The sequence below is a fragment of the Diceros bicornis genome, chromosome 4 (assembly GCF_020826845.1).
Source record: "Diceros bicornis minor isolate mBicDic1 chromosome 4, mDicBic1.mat.cur, whole genome shotgun sequence".
Taxonomy (NCBI): domain Eukaryota; kingdom Metazoa; phylum Chordata; class Mammalia; order Perissodactyla; family Rhinocerotidae; genus Diceros; species Diceros bicornis.
Genome location: NC_080743.1, coordinates 40,328,037 through 40,350,985, shown reverse-complemented (window position 1 = coordinate 40,350,985; position 22,949 = coordinate 40,328,037).

Sequence of the window (22,949 nt, the reverse complement as noted above, 5' to 3'; positions counted from 1 at the left end):
GAAAAAAAAATACTAAGAAGAGGAATAGGAAGGGATGAGTTAGGGGTTAGTGATTTTAGATAGAGTGATCAAAAAGGACCTTATCAAGTTGAGTAAAGAAATGACGAGGGTGAGGGAGAGAGCCAAGTGGACATCTGGAGGAAGAACATTCTGAGTTAATGGGAGTAACATGTGCAAAGGCCCGAGTTAAGACTGCTCTTGGTGTGTTTGAGAAGCAACAGCGTGGTCAATATGGCTAGAAGTAAAAGGGAGAGAGAATGGGAGACCTGATTCTGTATGGATTTGGAAGTTCTCAAAGGATTTTGGCTTCTACTCTGACAAAGATGGAAAGACACTGGGGGTTTTAGGATTGACAGATTGGACTTGTATTTTAATATGATTCAGTGTCCATCTTCTTGAGAATAGAATGTATGGGTCAAGAGTGGAAGCAGGGAAAAAAATCAGAAAATTGTTCTAATCATCCCAATGGTGAGAAGGGGAGAAGTGGTCTGATTCTAGAACGTAGAGCTCTACATTAGCTCACTAGTACTTTCCCTGCCCTAGTCCTTTAACATCAGATTCTGGAACCAGGATCCTTGGTTCCTTTTAGTGGAGAAAGATATTTAGAAACCAAGATCTGAACACTATGCTCATTGATACTGGGCCATTTCAAGGGACAGAAAATAGATAATTATTACTTTTTTAAATTTCATGCATTCCTACTGAGATTTCTTTCCCCCCCCCCCCCCAAAGCCACAGTAGCTAGTTGTATGTCATAGTTGCATATCCTTCTAGTTGCGGTATGTGGGACGTGGCCTCAGCATGGCTGGAGAAGCGGTGCGTCGGTGCGCGCCCGGGATCCGAACCAGGGCCGCCAGCAGCGGAGGCGCGCACTTAACCACTAAGCCACGGGGCCGGCCCCGCTACTGAGATTTCTAATTCCCATTCCAACCAGAAAGTTCTTTCTTACCTTCGCACTTTCCCAATTTATATTTTCCTTTTCCCACAGTGAGAGTTTGGATCCAAAGAATATCAATATATTCACTTACTGGCTCAATTTCACAATATACACAAAATAGTTTGAGAATTTCTATGCTTTTATCACTTTAAAGACAAATCTACTAAAGTAAGTTGACGATTTCTCTGCAGTTTTCCTTGTCTTTAGACTGAAAGTGCATACTCAAAGTACTGTTCACAAACGTCATTTGAGTTATTTTCTGTTTTCCTGTTGTGGCTATATAATCCATTTGTTATGCTGTTTAATTTATTTGTTTCTATTTGTATTCAATTTTAGTTTGTTCCACTTAACTTTGATTTAATTTTATTATTTTTTTAAATATATAAAGTATTAAATTGTTTCCAAAGTCAACTACACAAAGAGCTATTCTCGGAGAGGTGCTGCTTCCTACCATCTGATTCCCATCTACCAATTGGCCAATTACATAAGTGTTATCATCCCTGTATTTTTTTTTCAAAAATAAACAATAACACATATATGTCTCCTTCTACGTTTTCCTAAGAGACAGTAAATTATACTTATACCTTTGTACACTGCTTTTTTACTTAACAATATATCCTGGAAATGATTCCGTATTCATTCATAGAGATCTTCCCCTTTTCTTTATAGAGCTGTGAGTACTCCACTGGGTGTATGAGCTGTAGTTCACTAAATTAATTTCTGGGTATAGGCATTTAGGTTGTTTCCAATACTTTGCAATAACAAAAAATGCTGTGATAAAAAACCTTGTGCATACATATTTCCTTATTTTTGGAGATATATTTTCAGAGTAAATTCCCAGAAGTAGGATTGCTGGGTCAAAGGGTAAATGCAAATGTAGTTTTGTTAAATATTGCCAAAATAGCCTCCAGAGGAGTTGTACTATTTTGCATTTCCACAAGCAACGTATGAGAGTGCCTGTTTTCCCTCAGCCATTCCCCTTACCCCAACAGAGAGCATGTTGTCAAATTTTAAAGCTTTGTAAACTTGACAGTATCTCAGCGTAGTATTTATTTGCATTTTGATTATTATGAGAAGACAACTAAATTTTTGACCTGAGCAATTAGAAGAATGGAAATTTCCATTAACTGCACCATGGAATATTGTTTAAAAAAAAAAGGCAAGTTTTGTAGTCACTATCAGAGTCTCAATTTGGGGCACATTCATTTTAAGTCACCTATTGGACATCTAAGTGAATTTGTTAAGTAGATAGTTGATAGTTAAGTCTAGAGTTTAGAGGATTGTCTTGGCTAGAGATATCATTTTATGATATTATAAATATATGATATTCACTTGTGTGAGACTTGACTTGATGAGATCACCAAAAGAATGCATTATTTAGAAAAGAAGAGGTCGAAAACTTAGCCTATGGGCTCTCTAACATTGACAAGTTGAGGAAAGGAGGAAGAACTAGATAAGGAGACTGGGAAGGAATGCATAGAGAGGCAGAGGACAAACAGGGAAATCTGATGTTCTGGAAGCCACATGGAGAAAATGTTTTAAGGCAGAGAGACAAATTTTGCAAACAGATTAAATTATTCTAGAACTGACCACGGAATTTAGCAACATGGAGGTCTTTAGTGACCTTGATATAGCAATTTTTGTGGGTATTGGGGTGAAAGCCTGATTGAATTGGGATCAAGAGAAAATAGGCAGAAAAGAAAAACTGTACTGGAGACCAGTTATATAGACTACTCTTTCAAAATTTTTTACTGTAGGGGGAAGCAGAGAAATGGGCAGCAAATGAAGAATCTCAAGAATAGACACTGTATCTTAATACTTTTTTGTACCTTCACAGCACTTATTACTGTGCACATTTTCATAATAAAAGCATAAACTCTGAGTTGATAATGTTTTCCAGTATAGGCATTGTCTATGTCTTCCCTTCCCTCTTATGTCTTCCCAGGTAGAGTAAACTGAAAGGATATTTTTTCAGACAAAAGTCCTTTATTCTTAATATTGAGAAACATGCAAACACAAGTAATTCTGATTACAGAATGAAACTTGAATATGTTGCCTACTCACAAGGTTGACCTGAATTCCTCATTACTGAATTGATCTTCCAAACCAGGACATCATTTGTTGTCAACTGTAGCCTCAACAGAATATGTATTTTTTTTTTAACTTACTCAGTGAAATGCTTTATAACTTTTAGAAAAGCAGGGCATCATACTTGAGACAAACTCTGAACATAGGGGTGGGACATTCAACTTCCTTGAATAAAATATAGACAGACTTACTGTTGACACATTCTCTCAACCAAATTACTAACCTATCTCGTCTTTGATTCATTTACACATTCCCATTATCAGACTTATTTGAAATGTTGATGTAAAATGCTCTCCCAAATAGAAATGCCTTTTATTTGTCCATTCACATTTTCATTTTGAACACAGCATTGTTTTATGCAATTGCTGTAAATTACCATAATCCCCAAAAGATTCTCATCCACAGTGAGTGTTGGTCTTTCGGGGATCTCACCAAAGGCACACAGGGCGATGGGAATGATCTGGTACCATATTTTTGCAAAGACCATCAAATCTCTCTAAATAAGACATCTTTACTAATAAATGCCTTTCAGCTGAGGTGTCAATGTACTTTACCAAGTAAACGGAGAAGGACAAGTAATTTAAATTTTAGTGGAATCATATCTCAAACAACTAAGCAAAGAGAATGCTCAAAAGTGAGAAAACTTTTTAATTAGAAAGCATTGCATTGTGTTAATTTATTAATTTTGCAAATTTAAGAAATTTTATTATGCAATTTCTCTTTTGAAAATAAGTATGTCATCCATTTACTTTTATTTTATTAATTATTAGTGGAGATGAAATCTTTGATACATGTGGCTATATTGAGTCTGTTTAATAAATGTAGAGTTTTCTACGTCTCTATCTAAAATTCAAATATCCAGGATAGAATCAGTAGTAGAGTTAAAACATCACCCGTCTACTTTGGTAAGTATTCATTTTTTCGTTTATTTATTCAACAAACTATTAGCAAACCTTGCACAGGAAAAGCACTAAAAATTTAAAACAAGCCAGTAATTATTAAATGCTTACTCTGTGCAAAGTACTTTGCTAAGTGCTTTTTATTCCTATATATTCTTTATTTAACTCTCACAACAACCCTATGATGTAGGTGCTGGCATGATTTCTCTTGTAAAGTTGTGAAAACTGAGATTCATAAAGGTTAAGAAACTTGTTCAAGGTTAACCAGATCCTGTGCATCAGAACTGAAACTTGAACTCAGATCTCTGACTCCACAGCCCATGTTCTCAACCATGGATTCTGGAGAGAGAGGTAAATTGGATTCTTGCTTTTGAGACAATTGTAGTTCAGAGAGTTATGAGAGTCATAGTGGCAGATTGGTGTACCCACATATGGTCAGGAATTCTCTGTTGGTGAAGGAAAGAGGAAGAAGGATCATCTTTCTTCGTGAGCTGATTCACAGAGATTAGTTTCTGTCTGAATACTCTTTTTACGGAATGAAGACTGTGTGACAGGCGCTTGCTGGGCACCAGAGAAATGGTGGTAAGTAAGCTGCCTGTAAGGAGCTTAAGTCAAGTGTCTTATCATATCTGTGAGCATTTGGACATTATTGGGGCTCATTTTGAGGTCTAGATGGCCTCTGGGGATTCCCTGTTTGGCCTCCTCCAACCTGTAGTATTTGGTTTACTACATTTCACCCAGATGGCCTTAGCTTTCCCCTCAGCTTGACTAAATTTTAGCCAAATTTCTTCCTGACTATAGACCCCTGGCCTCCCTTTTCTTAGAGTACTTACTTTAGAAAACTTGCAATTGGAAACTTTTTCTCTGCGTCTTTGAGATGTAAATTTTATACAATCCAGGAATGTCTTTCTCAAGGACCTAGGAGCCATAGCTTTGAAATGTAATTATCAAGAAGATAGGGCCCTTCACTCCCAATCTCTGTGGGATGTTAGGAGCCTAACTTTGATAAGCACCAACTAGCAAACAGGTGGTCTAATCATCTTGACCAACCTCCTCCTAAAGTTCTCCAGTACATATTAGCTCACTCCAGTGCTTAAAAATCCTCCTGCCTTTTGTTTCAGCAGAGTTGAGCTCAATCTCTCTCCTCTATCGTGATAGTCTTGAATAAAGTCTTCTTTGCCTGTTTAACCTATCTGGTGTGACTTTTCTTTGACATATGTGCTATGAGTTTGGTGGAACCAGGAAAACCAGGATATAACAGCAGTGTTGAAGACTCTCAGGAAAGAAAGAGTTCCTGTCATGTGTGTGACTTGAGCAAGAGCCAAAGAATCCTGTACAAATCCCTTCTAGTAAAATGAATTTCTATTCCTAAAATAATTTTATTTGAAACCCTAGAATGCTAGAGCTGAAATGGATTCTTGATATCAGTAAGTCCAGTCTCTGGTTTACTGGTGAGGAAACAGATCACCTGCCCAAATTTACCCAAATAGTCAGATTTATATCGTAAAGCATGGTCTTTTGACACCCATTTCAGCCCACTTGGGCAGACCTATATTTTATATCTGCTGCAGTTGCGTTGGAGAATCTTCAGACTACTATTTACAAAAGAACGTTTTCCCTACAGGAGATATTATCACTACTCTGATAAAGAGTTTGATAACTATTGGGGGGAACAATATAAGCTGTCATAATCTGTTTTTTGTACCAATAAAAATATTTGAGCTAATGTCTTGGATTTAATATGAAATACTATATTATATACAGTCTCATTATTTGAATTAAGACCTACCAGTCAATGCCCTATATGATTTTAATTTTAAAACATCCAATTTTGCTTCAAGCTGTTAGGAAAATTAAAATGCATTATTTTTAATGTTTACAGTATTTTCAACTAGTTTGTTGTCATGAGATGAATATTGCAATCTATCAGTTTTTTATTCATGATGCTATTTAAATAAATATCAGGTTTTTGTACGTACTGTTCAATTTCTTATTATCATGCAACAAAGCCTTTCCAAATTGCCTGAGGTTAGTGCCTTTGTTAGAACCCAGGAGATTGGAAAACATAGCTAGAGTCATTAGAAAGTTAACTGACCTATATTTGAAAAAAATTATATAATTAAAAAAAACTAACATCAAGGTCACATCACTAGATTTAATCATTATCAGATTTGAATCACTACAGATTAGAGCTCATAATGTTTAATTCATAGCAATATAATGTATCTCTGTGTGGTCTTCTGCATTTAGCAGCTGGCTCAAAAAATTTGGCTTGAGAAACGTCCTGGGTCAAAGAGAATGTTTGGAGTTGCCTGGGTTTAAAGGCAGTTTAAAAAGAGCACAAATGAAATCCATAAATTATCTCTTGTTTTCAGTGTAAAAAAGGGTCAAAAATGGAATCGCCATACCATAAAGTTAAGCATAATGTGCGCTGTTCCTGAGTTGAAAGGTTTATGGCTCATCTAAAAGTGCCTATTGGTGATGGCTAGAGCTTAGTGGGAAGGACGTTTTGATTATCAGTTTCAAAGTGTCAGTTCATCTATCTAATGTTGTAAACGGAGAGAAATGCCATGCAGCAGCTGTTCTATGTGCGTAACAAATGGTTAAGTACTTATTTGATCACTTGCTCTAATAAGTCTTTGCATTTGGAAATACAAAAAGATCAGAACATTTATTTGTTAAGGAGTTGAAGCACATGGTAATTGAGCAGTCACATTTAACCTCCTTTCATTTGAGTGAGAGCTCTTCCTCATGCTGCCAGCAACACTCAAGTCCTTCCCCTATGTTTCTGTTGGATCATCTCTGTAGCCTGATGCAAGTTCACGATTCCTTGTTGGCAATTCAGAAATCTAAAAGTTTAATCATTTGTTGTATGTTTTTGGAAAGCCTCTTTGGTGGCAAACCCTGATTTCAGCCGATGTAAGACAATTTATTTACCTTTATTTATCACATTTTAGTGTGAATATTAATTTGTTTAACTGTGGAAATACTACTGTGTTTTATTAAGGGGATCTTCTCTAGAACCATATGTAGGTGTTACAATATGCTACAGTATCTTCTTAAAATCTGAAAATTTCTGAATTCTAAAACTCCACTGGTCCCAGAATTTTCCTTTAGGGAATTACAAACTTCTGTCACTTATTATATATGGCATACTGCAACAGCTATGGCTAATGTTTGTGCCCTCTCTTCTATAGTGTGGAGTTATGGCTGGGATGGTCACCCATCCAGGCATTACATTTTCCAGCCTGTCTTGCATCAGATGCAATCACATGACTAGTTAGCACCAACAGAATATAAGCATAAGTGAGAAGCGTCACTTCTCGGCCAAGACTTTCTTAAGAAGTGGGTGGGGCTTCTTTCTCTTTCCCTTTCTGCTGGTTGAAAGCAGAGGACTCCAAGGCCCGACAGGAAGGCAGAACCACAAGACAGAAGGAGCCTGGGTCCACAAATCACCATAGAGAGGAAAGCTGCTTACTGCCCAGAAACATCCACATTGTGTTGATAAATGAGTGAGAAATAAATTTCTTCAGTGTAAAACCCTGAATTTTCTTTTTTCTGAGGAAGAGTCACCCTGAGCTAACATCTGTTGCCAAGCCTCCTCTTTTTTGCTGAGGAAGATTTGCCTTGAGCTAACGTCTGCTGCCAATCTTCCTTTATTTTTGATGTGAGCCCCCGCCACAGCATGGCCACTGACAAGTGGTGTAGGTCCATGCCCAGGAACCAAACCTGGGCCACCCAAGTGGAGCGTGCCAAACCTAACCACTAGGCCACTGGGGCTGGGCCTAAAACCCTGAATTTTTAGGGTTTATTTGTTAATGGCAGCTCAAGTTATTCTCATTGATAAATATATATTCTGTCATGTGATTGTGTGTTGTTTTCCAATTACTAAAATATATATAATTACTATCTCTGAGTAGATTATACATTCTCTGAGGAAAGTTATTATGTTTTTTGCCTATAGATAGTCAATTGTACCAGTGAAAAGGTATATTCAAGAAACTGCTTTTATATATTTGAAAGAATTATCTGGACTTTAGAAATGGAAAAACTGTGTTAAAATTTCAGTGTCATTTAATAGTCATGTAACTTTGAGCATTCCACAATCTTTCTGAGCCATAGTTTACCCACCTGTGAAACAGAGATAATGGTATTTATGTGGAGGGCTGTTACGAGAATCATAGGGTATGGGCTAGAAACATCTAGCATTTATCAGTTGCTTGGCACAAAGTAGTGCTCAACAAGTGTAATGCTTTACATGGATGCTCTAAAATGCTTTTTGAAAAACAAAATAGTAACCACTGGAAGTATATAGTGATTTACAATTTGTAACATGTTTTCGTTATTTTATCTTGCTTTATTGACATGACAACTTTGGGATGTTGCAATGGTTAGCAGTAGTATTTTTGCAATTAAAAACAAAGAGGCTCAGAAGTTCCTGAAACTCATAAATGAGAATAGCAGAGTTGGAAGCAAATTCTTCTTACATCGAATCTCATGCTCCTCCTACCACAACAAACTCTTAAGATAGATAGTTTCTCTTTTTTTCTCTTTTATTCTTGGACAAGTATTTGCAGAAAGTACGTCAGTGTTGTTGCTTTGTTTGTATAAGGCCACGGATACCGCGGAGACTGAGAATAAATCTTAAGAACGTACTTATTTATGCATCTAGGCATAAGTTTGCTTTGTCAGCCTAAGAAAATCTATCAATCACTTCTCTGGTTTATTAGAGCAGACATTGCTTCTATCGACGCTGTGAAGACATTATAATAATTACAACATGTTTGAGTGCTTACCATATACCAGCTATTCTCGTAAATGTTTTTCACACATTAATTCATTTTATACCCACGACAACCCTGTGAATTAGTTAATATAATTATTCTCATTTTACATATGAGAAAACTGAGGCACAGTGCAATGAAGTAACTTTCTGGAGGTCACATGGCTATAAGCAGTAGACTCAGCATTCAAACTTAGTCTACCTCCAGAGCATCCACTCTTCAACACCGTGATATCATGCCTCGCAATATGCGTCACTATATATCTAACTGATAATAATTTTTTGTTCTACTGAATAAATGAAATTTATGACTCAATACCATAATTGAGTATCTAGCGTGGAATTGTTAAAGTGTTGGATATTATTTCACTTTTGATCTAGAAAATTGCAATTTAACTTTATGTTTATATATATTTTGTAAAACAGTTCCCTGTCTCAATGACCTTTGGAGACTCACATTCAATAGCAAGTACTAACAGGAGGAGGGGTATTTAAACGGGGAGTGGAAGAGGAATGCAAGGGAGAAGAGGCCCATATGCAGAGGTAAAGAGCTACAGAGGTAAGAGATACAAAGGAAAAGGAATAGAGTGGAGAAGTATTGAGACATTTCAGATGCCAGAAGAGTCAGCAGAAGGAATGGATGACATATGGTGCTAACAAGACTGGAGGGAGAGGGTTCCTGCATCCTGAAGGTTAGGGATGAAATCTACAAGGGAGACACTAAGTATCTGAGCAAGCAGAGATAGGGGAAAGTATTGATACGTTAAGTATCCTGCAGAAGAGCTGTTACTTCATAACTACCTTGAGTGTTAGTTACTTCCATTGAGTTCTGATGGCTTTGACTATTATCCTATCCCATATTCCCATGAAGACATCTCTGCAGTGCGATCCTTAAGAAAAACTCACAAAATTACTAATACTATAATACTAATATGTTTCTGCTGTTGAGGTTTTCAGAGTTCTTTTAAACATTCAATCACCATATAATTTTAGCAAGTGCCTTTCTCATGTTTTTAAAATCAACTATCATGTATTTAGTGCTTTGTCTCTTTTCATGCATTAATATGTGAGGCTGAGGCGTTGTAGTATATCAATCAAAGGGCAAACTCTGGGAGCCATACAGATATGGATAATAATCTTTGCTCATCCACTTCCTAGCTTTGTGACCTTGAGCGTGTTATATAACCTCTCTAAATCTTAGTTACATCATTTGTAAGCTGGGGAATAAGAAAAGTACCTACTTCATAAAACTGTAGTGATAGTTTAATGAAATAATGTTTGTAAATCACTCAGTTCAGTGCCTGGCCCATAATTAGTGCCCAATAAATTAGACTCTTATTAAACTGATGGTACATTTAGTGAAGTTGATTTACCTTTCTGAAGTGAGCAATGTCACTCTCTTCTTGCTGGCAGGAGTAAGTTCACCAATATATTCTAACAGTGCCACTGTTGCCTTGGCCTGAGTGCAGCAACCAGAATGGGGATGAGGGGAAGTTGACTTAATTGGCCAAGAGTCCAATATTAGATACTGCGTGGGTGGGATCTGAGAAGCATCCCCTGGTTGACACTGAGGAAATACCCTCCTTACTGAAACATGTCCCCCAAAAGGAAAAAAACAAAATGGGTTGAACCAAGAGCAATTAAGCACAGTGACAGATGTGAGCCTGAGGTTGCAAGCCAATTTGCTAAAGAGACTCACTCCAGGGAGGGAAGACCACATGCATAGGGTCAAATTTAAACACAGAGAACTATTTTCCAGAAACAACCCAAAGCCTGTGGTGTATAGAAAAAGCAGAGTGAGTGAGACTCTTTCTACTCCAAGCCTTGAATAAACTGAGTGTAGTTTCAAAGAGAAATAATGTGAAGGGAAAATATTTGTAGGTTTTCTTTTTTCTTTCCTTTAAATGTTAAATAACCGTGTCCTCAAAGAGAGAATAATATCCCCACTTTTACTTCACGGCCCCGTGGTGGATATGAGACCAAGAAGTGATTGTTTGTTAAATATTTACGTCTCTGGGCTTCATGTGAGCTATTACAATCACTTCAAGCCCACAGGCCTCCATCAATTTTATGAATGTCATTACTCTTGTCACTTAACCATCTTGGCCTTCGCTTTTTGCTCTCCTCCACCTAGCTTGTCCTTGATGGTAAAGAGCAAGGCATATTCATTCTCAGAAAGAGAGATGAATCTCTTCCCTCCTCATGATCAACACAACCCAGCTGTGTATATACTTTGTGGGTCAGTTTTCCTGTGAATTCTCCTCACTACATTTACTAAAGCATTTGGAACGAAGGCATTTTCCCTTCTTTTCATACAAATATTTTCTCTTTTACAAATTTTGAAGTGATATCTCAGGATTTCCTTAGGCACCAATGGATCGCAAAGCTCAAAGAAAAGGTTTGGCTGAGGATTAGGATAAAAAGCTATAAGTTTGAAGAGTGAAGGTTAGGGATGAGATCTATAAGGGAGACATTAAGTAATTGTCACTGAGTTTATAGCCTTTAAATCTGAATGGTGAAGAGCACAAATTCAGGGAGTCGCATTACTGGTCAATCTAGAAGCTTTGATTCAGTCATTCTTTCATTTACTATTCGTTTGTTTATTCAGTAAACATTTATTGAGCTCCTACTATATGCAGAGTCCTAAGGATGAAACAGTGAATAATGAGGTAGATGCTGTACCTTACATCAGTTTTCATTCTGGCTGGGAAGGCAGACTTGCAAATTACTGCTATAAAGCAAATATATATATATATATATATATTTGCAGTATACATATATAATATATAATATTTTATATAAATAATAGATATAAACAAATTCCTGAAGAAGCCTAGAAAAAAGAGCAATTAATTCTCATGAGAAGCTCTGATAGCTTTACATCAAGAGAATAGGAAAGGGAGAAGAACATTGAAATGATGACGTATGCTGGTGTCCAACACTCCCTGCAGCCGCCAGTGGGCTAGTGGTGGCCTCAGAGTCAGCACTGCAGCAATAAGAAGCTCCCCCTATAGGGTGACCACACATGCCATTTTGCCTGGGGCTGACTCTGGTTTAAACCTTTCGTACTGGGGTAATTGCTAATCCAGCCTCCTTCTATTGTCCAGTTTGAACGGCTGGGTGCCTGCAGCTCCTTTGCCCCTTAGTACTAAATCGTCCTCTTCTCTTGCTCTCTGGCTCTAACTTTTTCCCTATCCTACAAAGAGGAAAGGAGTTCAGGGCATGACCCTCAACCCTGAACCCTGAACCCCCATGGTGAGAATTGCTAGAGGACTGAAGAGGAACTGTTGGAAAGTGTAGGTCTGGGGCTGGGGACATGGCCTTGAGCTGCGAAAAGGGCTGAGGGAATGGGCAAGGTGGAGTCTTCTTGAACTAGGCTTTTGCCTAGTTTTCCAATATGTCTTGTGTGAAATATTTATATAACATTTTAATAGATAGTTCATGAATAAAAAGAGTTTTCTGGTCATTTATGCTTAGTAAATGCTGTAACAAGCAAGGATAAACAGGTTTCTTTACTCAGGATTTCTTGTGACGTTTAAGGTGCTCAACTACCATGTAATCTGTACAAAGTGCTATAGATGATACACTGTGTCCTCAGACTTAGATATCTCATTGTGGAGCCCTCTTTTCACAGAACGTCTCGCAGGGTAGGCACTATTTCAGGAAACTCAGCTTTAGGCTCTGAACCCCATATGTTGTTGCCTCTAGAGAAGATGGAGCATTCTTTAATAATCCACTGGCTGTCCTTTAGTTATGTTATTGGACTTGCCAACTGGACTTTCCACTTAGCTGCCACATGTCTTTGGTTGTTGTTGCTTTGTTTACTTTTCCGAATGGTCGGTGGGTCTGAAAAATATTTGTATAAGGAAGTTACAGCATCATTGTCACTTTCTAGACCCCTCATTTTCTACTTAAGGAACTGGAAGCACAGAAATATGAAGTAAATATCTCCATTAAAAAAACAAACTAGAATCATTATTTGTCATCATGAATTTTCCACGGGCTCTTGGCCCATGGTCAATATAGGGTAGCAGAAAACTCCTCAGGATCCTTGTACTCCACCACTCATTAATTAGTCTTGTGACTGAAAAAGCCCAAGGTATCCAGTTTTTTATCTATGTAACAAAAGCATTGTGGGATTAACTGTGTATGTTTCAGTTCTAAAATTTCATATTTCAATATTGCAAGTTTTATTTTGTTTCCAGTATATAGAAGATTCTGGAACAAGGATTAAGCAATTTGACTTGGAGTAAATGATGTATCAAGAGTGGAAATGGAATCCTGGATATCGTATTTGCGCTCAGCTTCTTAACCCACTAACCCCTTTTGATAGTTCTCTGCCTTCATTTTTACATTTTCTGAAGTTTTCAAAGATACAAAATAGCTTATGAAAAATTAAGCCTAATGCCCCATGCCAGTGTTTTTCTCATACATGAGTCTCAAATTTCACTGGGTATTGTAGACTAACATTTCACAACATCTCTGTGACCCTCAGATCTGAGAAATTCGTGTCAGAATATAATGAAAGTAGATGTGATGCTCTTGGGATGGTGGAGAGGAAAGACTGAATATATTAACAAATAGTCCTCTCTACTCCAGAGCCCTCTCCCTCTAAAGATCAAGTCCCAGCCTTTCTCCAATATTAATGAATTACTTTCAAAACTTATACGAATAAATAAATCACTCAGAGAATCACAAAACACTGAAAACAGAAAAGTGGCAGCCTGACAAACCCAAGCCTTGCAACTGCTTTGATTTATTTTGTCTCTGCACCTGAGGGACAAAATAGGTAATTTTCCTGTGTGAGGGTAATTATCCCAGCCTGGCCATCTTAGGAAAGGACCCCCTGGAGCTTTTGGTTGACCTTGGCACTTTTATCTTTTATTTCCTGCCAGCATACTGCTGGAGAGTAATCCTATACCGCAAAGAACTATTCTCTCATTCCCCCACACTTGCTTCGGGTTGCTTGATTTGTTCCATTCTCCGTAGTTTTCTCCTAATAGAAGAATTAAAAGCAGGTAGTAAGGAGTAAAGAACCTAAAAAATAGTGCACTCAGTTAAGTTAAACTTCAAATTCTCACACTGTATTATGGTCATAGCCAAGATCTAAGTGACGGCAGCTTTCAAACCCTAATATTGTCATGTGTCTGGTGCTTGAGGTCTAAGTGGCTAATGTGGGGGATCAGAATTGGCCCCCCCAAAATGTGTCTCTTTGCCTTGATTATTTTTAAGAATAAAAGACTCTGAAAGAAACTTTGACCTTCCCCCTAACTGCCTAGAAGAATTTAAGATGGAAGGCTTGTTCCAGGAAGGAGCTAATACCATAAGATAACATTGTCTGTAGATGGTCCAGCAAACACTTTAACAAACATTTGCCTTTCCATCTCCATGTAAATTGCCTTCCTCTTCTTTGAAGTCCCAAACCACTACCCCCAACATCCTCCTTTGCCTGTAGCTGAAGAGGGTATTTAAGGTGGCGTGGTTTTGGCTATTCTGACGAGTTACTCCGCTTCCCTGTGTTTCTCCCATGTATACATGTTATAAAGCTTTGTTTGATTTTTTCCTGTTATTCTGCCTCATGTCAATCTAATTCTCAGACCAGCCAGAAGGACCTAGAGGGTAGAATAATTGTCTTCCTCCCCACACTAATAAAAAGTGAACTTGGATTAGTGAGAAGCAACTTTCTAATAGAGCTGACACGCAAGCAAGCAGATCAGTAAACAGGATACGAAATGATCTTCTTTTACAGCTGAAGGGGCGTTTCAGAGAGAGCCGTAGCTTTAGAGGAATTCAGGAAAGTTGCACCTCCTAAACTCAATTCAACGCTTTTTGTAATTAGTTGGGGATATGCCCGAGAGTTTTAGTTTGCCTCATTTTCTTCCTTAACTTTAGATTTTGTCCTACTCACTCTTTCTTTGTGTCTCTATATTACATGTACACAAATGGGACCATTAGCATGCATACTCTTCAGCTACCTGTTCACTTCATTTCATGGTGAGTTTCGGCCATCTCACTCCAAGGATAGCTCAGGGTTTAAGCACAAAACTGCCTGGGTTTGAATCCTAGTACTTCCACTTATGAGCCATATGACTTTGAATAAGTTACTTTACACATCTGTGCCTTAGTTTCATCATCTACAAAATAGGGCTAATGATAGTATCTTACCTGTAAGATGGCTTTGAGAGTCAAATGATGAAGAATTTGACATAACTGATGCACATGTATGTATGTTTATATATATCTATTATTTTTTTCTAGTAACTGAGTAGGTTTTCATTTTACGGATATATCCTAATGTATTCAATCATTCTGTAGCTCATGGTCATTTGAGTTATTTCTTAATATTTTTTTCTTTTTTTTTTTTTTTTTTGTGAGGAGATCAACCCTGTGCTAACATCTGCCAATCCTCCTCTTTTTTTGCTGAGGAAGACTGGCCCTGGGCTAACATCTGTGCCCATCTTCCTCCACTTTATATGGGACGCCGCCACAGCATGGCTTGCCAAGCAGCGTGTCGGTGCTCGCCCGTGATCCGAACTAGCAAACCCCAGGCCGCCACAGTGGAGCACCCGCACTTAACCGCTTGTACCACCGGGCTGGCCCCTTAATATTTTTTTCTTTGTGGGGAATATCTTTTTACACAAAATTCTGTGCACATTGGGGCTCCTAACTGCTAAGATTCTTCTCATCTAAGATTTACTCATCATCTTCTCCCATAATTATTAAACTACATTCTTTCCTTTTTCATCTCCCCCACCCCGTGATACTTTCTAACTCTAATTAAAATAGGGAGTGATTTTCTATCTGACTGTAGAGACAGAGCTCAGTTCACATATTTGCACTTTTGAACGACCCAGTGTCTAGAGGCTTTCTTTTTGGTGTTGCCATACATGCGTTTAACTATTGCCCAGTGACCTCACTACAGTCTTTTATTCTGGGCTGTATTACATAGGTCATACAGAGAGCAGAAGTGGACATCTTCTTAGCAGCTTATTTTTACCACAAATAATCTCATTCCTCATCTATCACATTTCCAGCTGACATTTTCGGTTAAGGGTCATTTTGCCTCTGACTTCTATAACTTTGCTCCTACAATTCTTTCATGACTACTTCTCTCTCCCATGTGTGCTGGGAATAGGGTTAAAGGAGATAAACGAGACACAATCCTTGTCCTCAAAGGAGCTAATGTAGGAGGAAAGACAGCCAGTATGGCCTGACACATCATAAGACCGACACAAGTACTATTTGAAAATGAAAAACAGAAGTAAGCCTGTGATTGCAACCTAGGGTGAAGATCTCTATGAGAAAAGAATTATAGAAAGAGAAGCAGGAGTACAGAACAGGCACTTAATTGCTCGTTGCCTCTGGGTCTACAAGGCAAAGGACCTGAGGCTGGGAGGTACATGTTGGAGATACTACCTTCTATTGAAGAGGAAATTTGAGCTTGACATTCTTTTAGAAGAAATAAATAGGAAAAAATAAGGATAGTAAAAAATCAATACACTGAAAACCATTTAAAATTCAAACATGCTAAATAGTTACTATTTATAAAAAAAAAGGAAATCTTTACCCAAATGTCCATGTGCTTTAAAAAAAAGTCACAGTCATGTTTAAAATAAAAGTCTATTTAAAAGTCAACTCTGTCTTGAATTATTTTTCAAATAAAAATGTTACCACACATAATTGGGGTTCTCTTGCCCAACGTGCATTAAAAAGCCCAATTATTATGACATCAACTTTTGAAAAAAGAAAACAGCTTTATTGTTAGATTGATCTGCAAGGAGACAAGGGCATATGCTCTTGGATCTGCCTCTACTATCCAGGGCCTGGGGCACAATTTATGAGATGAAGGGCAGGGTGGTCTGAAGTGTGGAGATAGATGATTGGAGGTAAGGAGAAGTGAGGAAATTGACGATCTGCGCAAGTGTAGTCAAGCTTCCCGGCTCTTCGTAGGACACGTGTTCACAAAGTGGTGGTGCTAGTATGATCTGAGGGTGGAGTTTTTAGTTCAAAAGATCGCTTATCGAGAACTCGTGCAGGCCCAATTGATGCACTGGTGGTCTCAACCAGTCTGAGCTGGACAAGAGGGGACTCTCAGTTCCTGAAAGACAACTCTTAATTACTCCGTTGATAAGATGGGGTCAGTTGAGCTAGTCCTGGAGAGCCTGCGGTTACAAAACAACTTCAATGATTTGATCAGTAATAATTGCTTTTAAGTATTTTTCCCCAAGAGATATCAAAATGTTACCTCTGGAAAGAATTACTGAGTTAAAACATAGATGGAAAGTAGAAAAAACAGAAACTCTAAATAAAGTCATGCAACCATTGGTTTGAATTTCTGACTCTTAAACTATGCGTCTTTAGGCAAATTATTAGACCTCTGTGAACCTCTGATTCTTCATTAGCACATGGAGGTTGTGAAGATTAAACATACATAATATAAAATAACTCATCATAATGGCTGGTACTTGATAATGTTGATTTTTACTTCAAAACAATTCATTGAAATGCTCGAGTTTTCCACAATCTTATGAACCAAGTGAATAGTAAATTCTCAATCATTTTGAACTTTTCCAAAAGAAAAATTAAAATTTATTACCAATAAATGCGCAATTTCCTGTTAATTTCTTGCTCCTTCCTTCTACCGCTCAAGGAACAAAAGAGAATTCCATTTCATATTATTAAAATAATAATCACTCTGGAAAAAGCCTTAATGAATGTTTCTGTGGGTTTTGGAAACTCTACCAACCCAAGATAAAAGACCACCAGAGACATATGTCAATCTTTATTGCAATCTGCACCAAACTCCAAGATTTAAAATCCAATAACTATAAATGCACCTATAAACCAAAATTATGTATGTTTTTGTAGTAGAAATTATCAGTTGCTCCTTCTTATGTAACAAGATCCTGGCTTTCTACCCAGACCCCTCCTGGGGAAGGGGGTCATGATTAACCTAAGAAAATCATGACAATTTTGTTTTCCACTTTGCAGCCTGCCTTGCCCCTGGGATTATCTGGTAAGTCAGTTCTGACCTATGATACTTAAAGAGAAATCTATTTTGGGGGGAGAGGGGACTATCAGGAATGTAAGTGAAAATGCATAAAATGTACCCCTTTTCCACCTTGAATACAGCAATCTTGTGACCATGAAGCAACGATCAGGCCTATGGAATTCCAGGGCCATGGGCCTTGACGTGTTGAGCCACTGAACCAACATCAGCAGCCACTTGCCTCCAGACTTATTTTACCCAAGAAAAATTAATTCCTATTAATTTAGGCCTCTGAAAAATTGAGTTTTCTGTAACTTGTCCTGAAATCATTCCTATTAGACATAGTTAAAAAGTTTGGTCTTGATTTAATTTATATGTTAGAAATAATCGTTATTAGTAATTTATTCATTCAATAAGCACTGATTCAACACTATCTATCATTTGTCTGTCTATCCACTCATCCATCTATCACCTATTTCAGAAACTGAGAAATTTCTATTGACCTAACTTGCTATGTTTATGGACTACAACTGTACTCCTGCCTACACTGTTCTTCAGACCTCAGCTCAATATTTTTTTCAGAGGAATGTCAGCTGATACCTTGAAAACAATAAGACTCTCTTTGGCATTTGTGACGTTTGCTTTTTTACTTGGATTAATATGGTTTTTTACACTAAAATTTAAGCTGTAGGAAAGCAGAGAACATATCTGTTTTTGCTCACAGTTGCATAAGAATTCTAACTCAGGGCCTAAGTAAACAACTATCAGACATGTAACACATATTTACTGAATCCCTAATGTAAGCCTAGCATCTGCACATCAGAGAAAAATCAGATTTTCACCTTAGTGCCCTTTCCCTCACTTTTTTCATGCATTCTCTTCCTGCTTTGTGATGATCCATCATAATATATTAAAGGCTCACATGCTGTTCCAGAATCTTCCTCTCTAAGTTACTCTGAGGGGTTGGTTTATCAACATTCTTTTTCTCCTAGCCTCTGGTGCTCAGCCAACTGTTTCAGAGAAAGACATCTTGTTCTTTTATTAATGTTAATTCATTTATGATTACCCTGGATGACCTGTGTTTGTAAATAGTAACAGTAATAATAGTCAACACTTACTACTTACCAGGTGCCAGACATCATTGTAAGCATTTTAAATGTATAACTCATTTAATCACCAAAATAACTCCAAGAAATAAGTTGGTATAATTATCCTCAGGTTACAGATAAGAAAACTGTGGCTAGAGGTTAAATATTTTCTCCTAGGTCACACAGCTAGTTGTCCTGGAGCTGGGTTTAAACCCATGAAGCTACACTCTTAACTATTACACAAGTGATTCTCAAAGTGAGGTCCCCGGACTAGCAACATCAGCATCATCTGAGAACTTGCTAATAATGCAAATTATTGGACCTCATGTAGACCTGCTGGATCAGAAACTCTGGAAGTGGGAGCCCAGCAATCTGTGTTTTAACAAGCCCCCCGAATTATTTTGCACACTAAAGTTTGAGAACCACAGCATTACACTATGCTGTATTACAAAGGGTGATCAAAACTAGCAGTATTTTATGAAAGTTATCTTTAAAAACTAATTAACTCCCCAAACTCCAAGGAAGTGAAAGTTGGAATTACTCTTAGGTAGGGGCTGCCTGTCTTCCAGCCTCTTTAAATCACAGAGGATGAATGAATGAATCTTTATTTTTATACTTGTGAAGATAATCTTTCCACATGTGTGTTGGATGTTGTGGAGCATTAAAGCAACAGAATGGAGGATGTCCAGATAGGTAAAGAAGATGTATTTGAAGATAAAGAAGAAAAGAAGACTATGACTAAATCCTTAAACTGTAGGCTGGCTTTTCCCAGTGCCTGTTGTAAGTCTGGGCTTGCTTCCCCTTCATTACCTGGGTGGAATAAGGAAATGTAAGGTAATTGCATTATTAAATTAAGAAAAGCATAATAAGGTAACTGAGCTGTGCCAAAAATGTATAATGTACTCATTAGTTCAATGTACATGGGATTTGAAATTTTTGCTCATTTGTATTACTTGTGCCGTGCCTAACCATTTCTTTTAGCTCAGATAATCAAGTCTTGGATATATGTCTATGTGCAGTTGGGACTAATTGGTGTAATTAATGTATGCATAATTGCTTTAACTGGCTAATTTCTGAAGAGAGCAGAAAAATATGCAAATTCAGGAAGTAGGGTTTAGATTAGCATCTATACCCAAGATAATTTTTTTCAGCAAGAATTTCAGCCTTCATTATGGCCTTTAGTTAATAAAGACGTGGTTGGATTTCACAAGTGAACTTGTTTCACCCTAAGGAGTCCAGTTTAGCAAAAATATTTTACATAAACTATTAGCTGCCCTAAGCAGAAGTTTTTGGTTACATAATACTCTGAAAATATAAGGTAAACTAGAAATATGATTACAAAAGTGAATTTACCAATTCACTTTTTCCTTCTCTGTGAAAATGTTGAATTAACTTACTTTCTTCATTTCTTCCTGTTTTTGTGTTCTCCCTGATTCCACAAAGGATTTGAGGCTATTTATAGACATAATTAATAATGATAATGAAATACTGATAAAGAAATTAAGGAGAAAGGGAAATGAGGGTTGGTTAAAAAATAATACCTTTACACCTGTACTAAGTAAACTTAAATATATTACTGTGGAATTCAATAAACACATATGGAGCCTCTGGGCACTGCAAGATACAGCCCCAAGCCTGTCCTGACACAGTGCAATATGGGGGTCAGAGGGTAGTGGGAACACGTACTTTAAAATCTGAATTTTCTCCTCAATTCTTTTAGCATTGCTGTGAATATGATCAAGACATTATCTTTCCAACTGTGTTAACTGGTAAATCAAAGGACACATCTGTTTGTATGTCACAAAAATTAGGTATTAGAAACTATATCTAAGAAACCATTTTTTTCTGGTTATCAGCTTTGAATTTTATTTACCAGACTGTTCCTTTTTAAATCTACAAAAGCATGGGTTAATATTGTGTTAATATTTAGGCTAATGTAAGATCTTGTAACCTGGTGTTCTTACTAGCACATGTTAATCTTTCCTTCTCTATATGAAACCATCACATTTATCTCCACATCAATCACTCTCAATAGGATCCTGGGAAAACAATCACAGAGCAGAGGATACAAGAACAACAATTAATATGAAGTATTAAATCTATCAGAAGGGGATGGAAAAGAACACTCAGTCATTCCACTGGATTTAATTTGCTGAGAGAAACAGGCTTCACACCTGAGTCACAGTCACAGCTTGGTTTTCTCTCAATTAAACCCATGCTTGTCTGAAGCAGTGAGAGCTTGGAGGACAAGAGCAGGGCATGTGCTAATGAAATTCTCTGCAGAACAAGGGCATGAAGCAGAAAGTGTTGCAAGGAGGAATCACATAACCTGTATTTAAAATTCCTTAATAAGAAAGCATTTAAGACCTGATTGTACATCAGATATGCCACAGAGAAGCAGCCATAAAAATCAGAGACTATTATAGTTGCAATCTGAGAGCAAGCCATAGTAAGATTATTGTGAAATACATATTTTTTAATTAAAATGCAAAAATTCTATAAGCTTTTAGATTTGCTGTAAATGTAGCTTGATCTATAAATTCTCACCTTAGTGTTTTGCACGCTTATGTTTATAAATGTCGTTATTTAAAGGACCATCCAAATGTTAGTCTGTGGTATTAGGTACAGCCCCATAAGGCCAGAGCATTTAAGACCAATTTATCTTTATAGCCATTAAGAAAAAAAAAAGGTACCTGCTACTTACTGATGCTTTATAATACTCCCCCAGAACCAGGATTGCACCTGCTGGGCCCCAGATCAACTTCTGATACATGACAGCTTTTATAGAAATAGAATTCTAGTCCCTGCCAAATTAGTTTAAAATAATGTCCTTTTATTACTTGCTCTTTTATTTGAGCATCATTGCTTTGTGTGAGATATATATTACTGTTAATGGCACAAATTTCTCGTGGATAAATGCATTATTCAGTAAATGTGTATTGAGTGTGTACTATATGCCAGGTGTTGGTTTATGCACTGGGGATACAAAAATACTGTAATAAACAGTCTCTGATTTTAAGGCTTTTGTAGTCCAGCAGAAGAGATACATGAATAAACCCACTGTGGCAAATGCTGAGACAGAAGCCTATGGAGGATGCCACAGGAGCACAAAGAGCATTCAGAGGGAGAAGGAACTCTTTCAACACTTCCTGGGGGAGCGTGGAAGGACATAGGGGCTATATTACAAAGGAGGAAGAAGGAGAGTGCAGCAAGGAAGGGAGAGAGCAGAAGTGATCAGAAGAAGCTTTCAGGCGATGGGAATAGTTTCTGCCAGGCAGACTTTGTAAGCCATCATAGTACGTTACGAGAACTCTTGGTTTTACATTATGAATCATGAAATGTTCGTGTATGTGTGGTGTATGCATCAAGGTGGTGGGATATTTAGTAGAAATAGGGCTGAAAAGCCACAGTTAGTGGTTGAATGATAAAAACACAAGCAAACCCATAGGCTATGTAAAAGAACTGCGCCTGTTCCGTGGGCAACAGGAAAACCCACTGAAAATGTATAAGCAGGGGAATAATGTGATCATATCAGCATTTTAGAAACCTGAGGGTGAATGGATAGAAGGGACAGGTGAATTTGAGGATCTTTTTGACATGGCTCTTGCTATAATGAGAGCATTGCTTTCCAATGGAAAGAAAATCTGTGAATAAGAATTTTAAAATCCTCACACTTTACTGAGGTTTTTAGAGTTAGTGGAGTCTGTAAGGAAATTTAAAACTCTGATTTTTTTTAAAAGGCACAATATTCAGCCATTAAATTAACAAGTTGGAAATTTTTTGTTCTTTATGCTGTCATTTATTTACTTATTTATTTGTTTATTTTATGATTAAACCTTCATCTGATTTCCCTACTAGACTGTAAGGAACATGAAGGAAGGTCCACATCTGTCTTAGTCTCAGTCTCATCCTCAGAGGTCAGCATAGCATCTAACATTTACAGAAGTACAACAAATACTTCTTCAGATAATTGGAACTGACTTGAAGTTTTGGTCCCTAAATTTTCACTGAAACATATTGTTAGGTCACCTTCAAGGAAAACAGAACTAAACCACATCTATTGTTTCCGCTATATGGTTATCATACAACTCATGCTGAGAATGGTTGGGTATCTTTAAAAGAAGAATAAAATAAGGATGGTTGGGTATCTAAAAATAAAGATAGC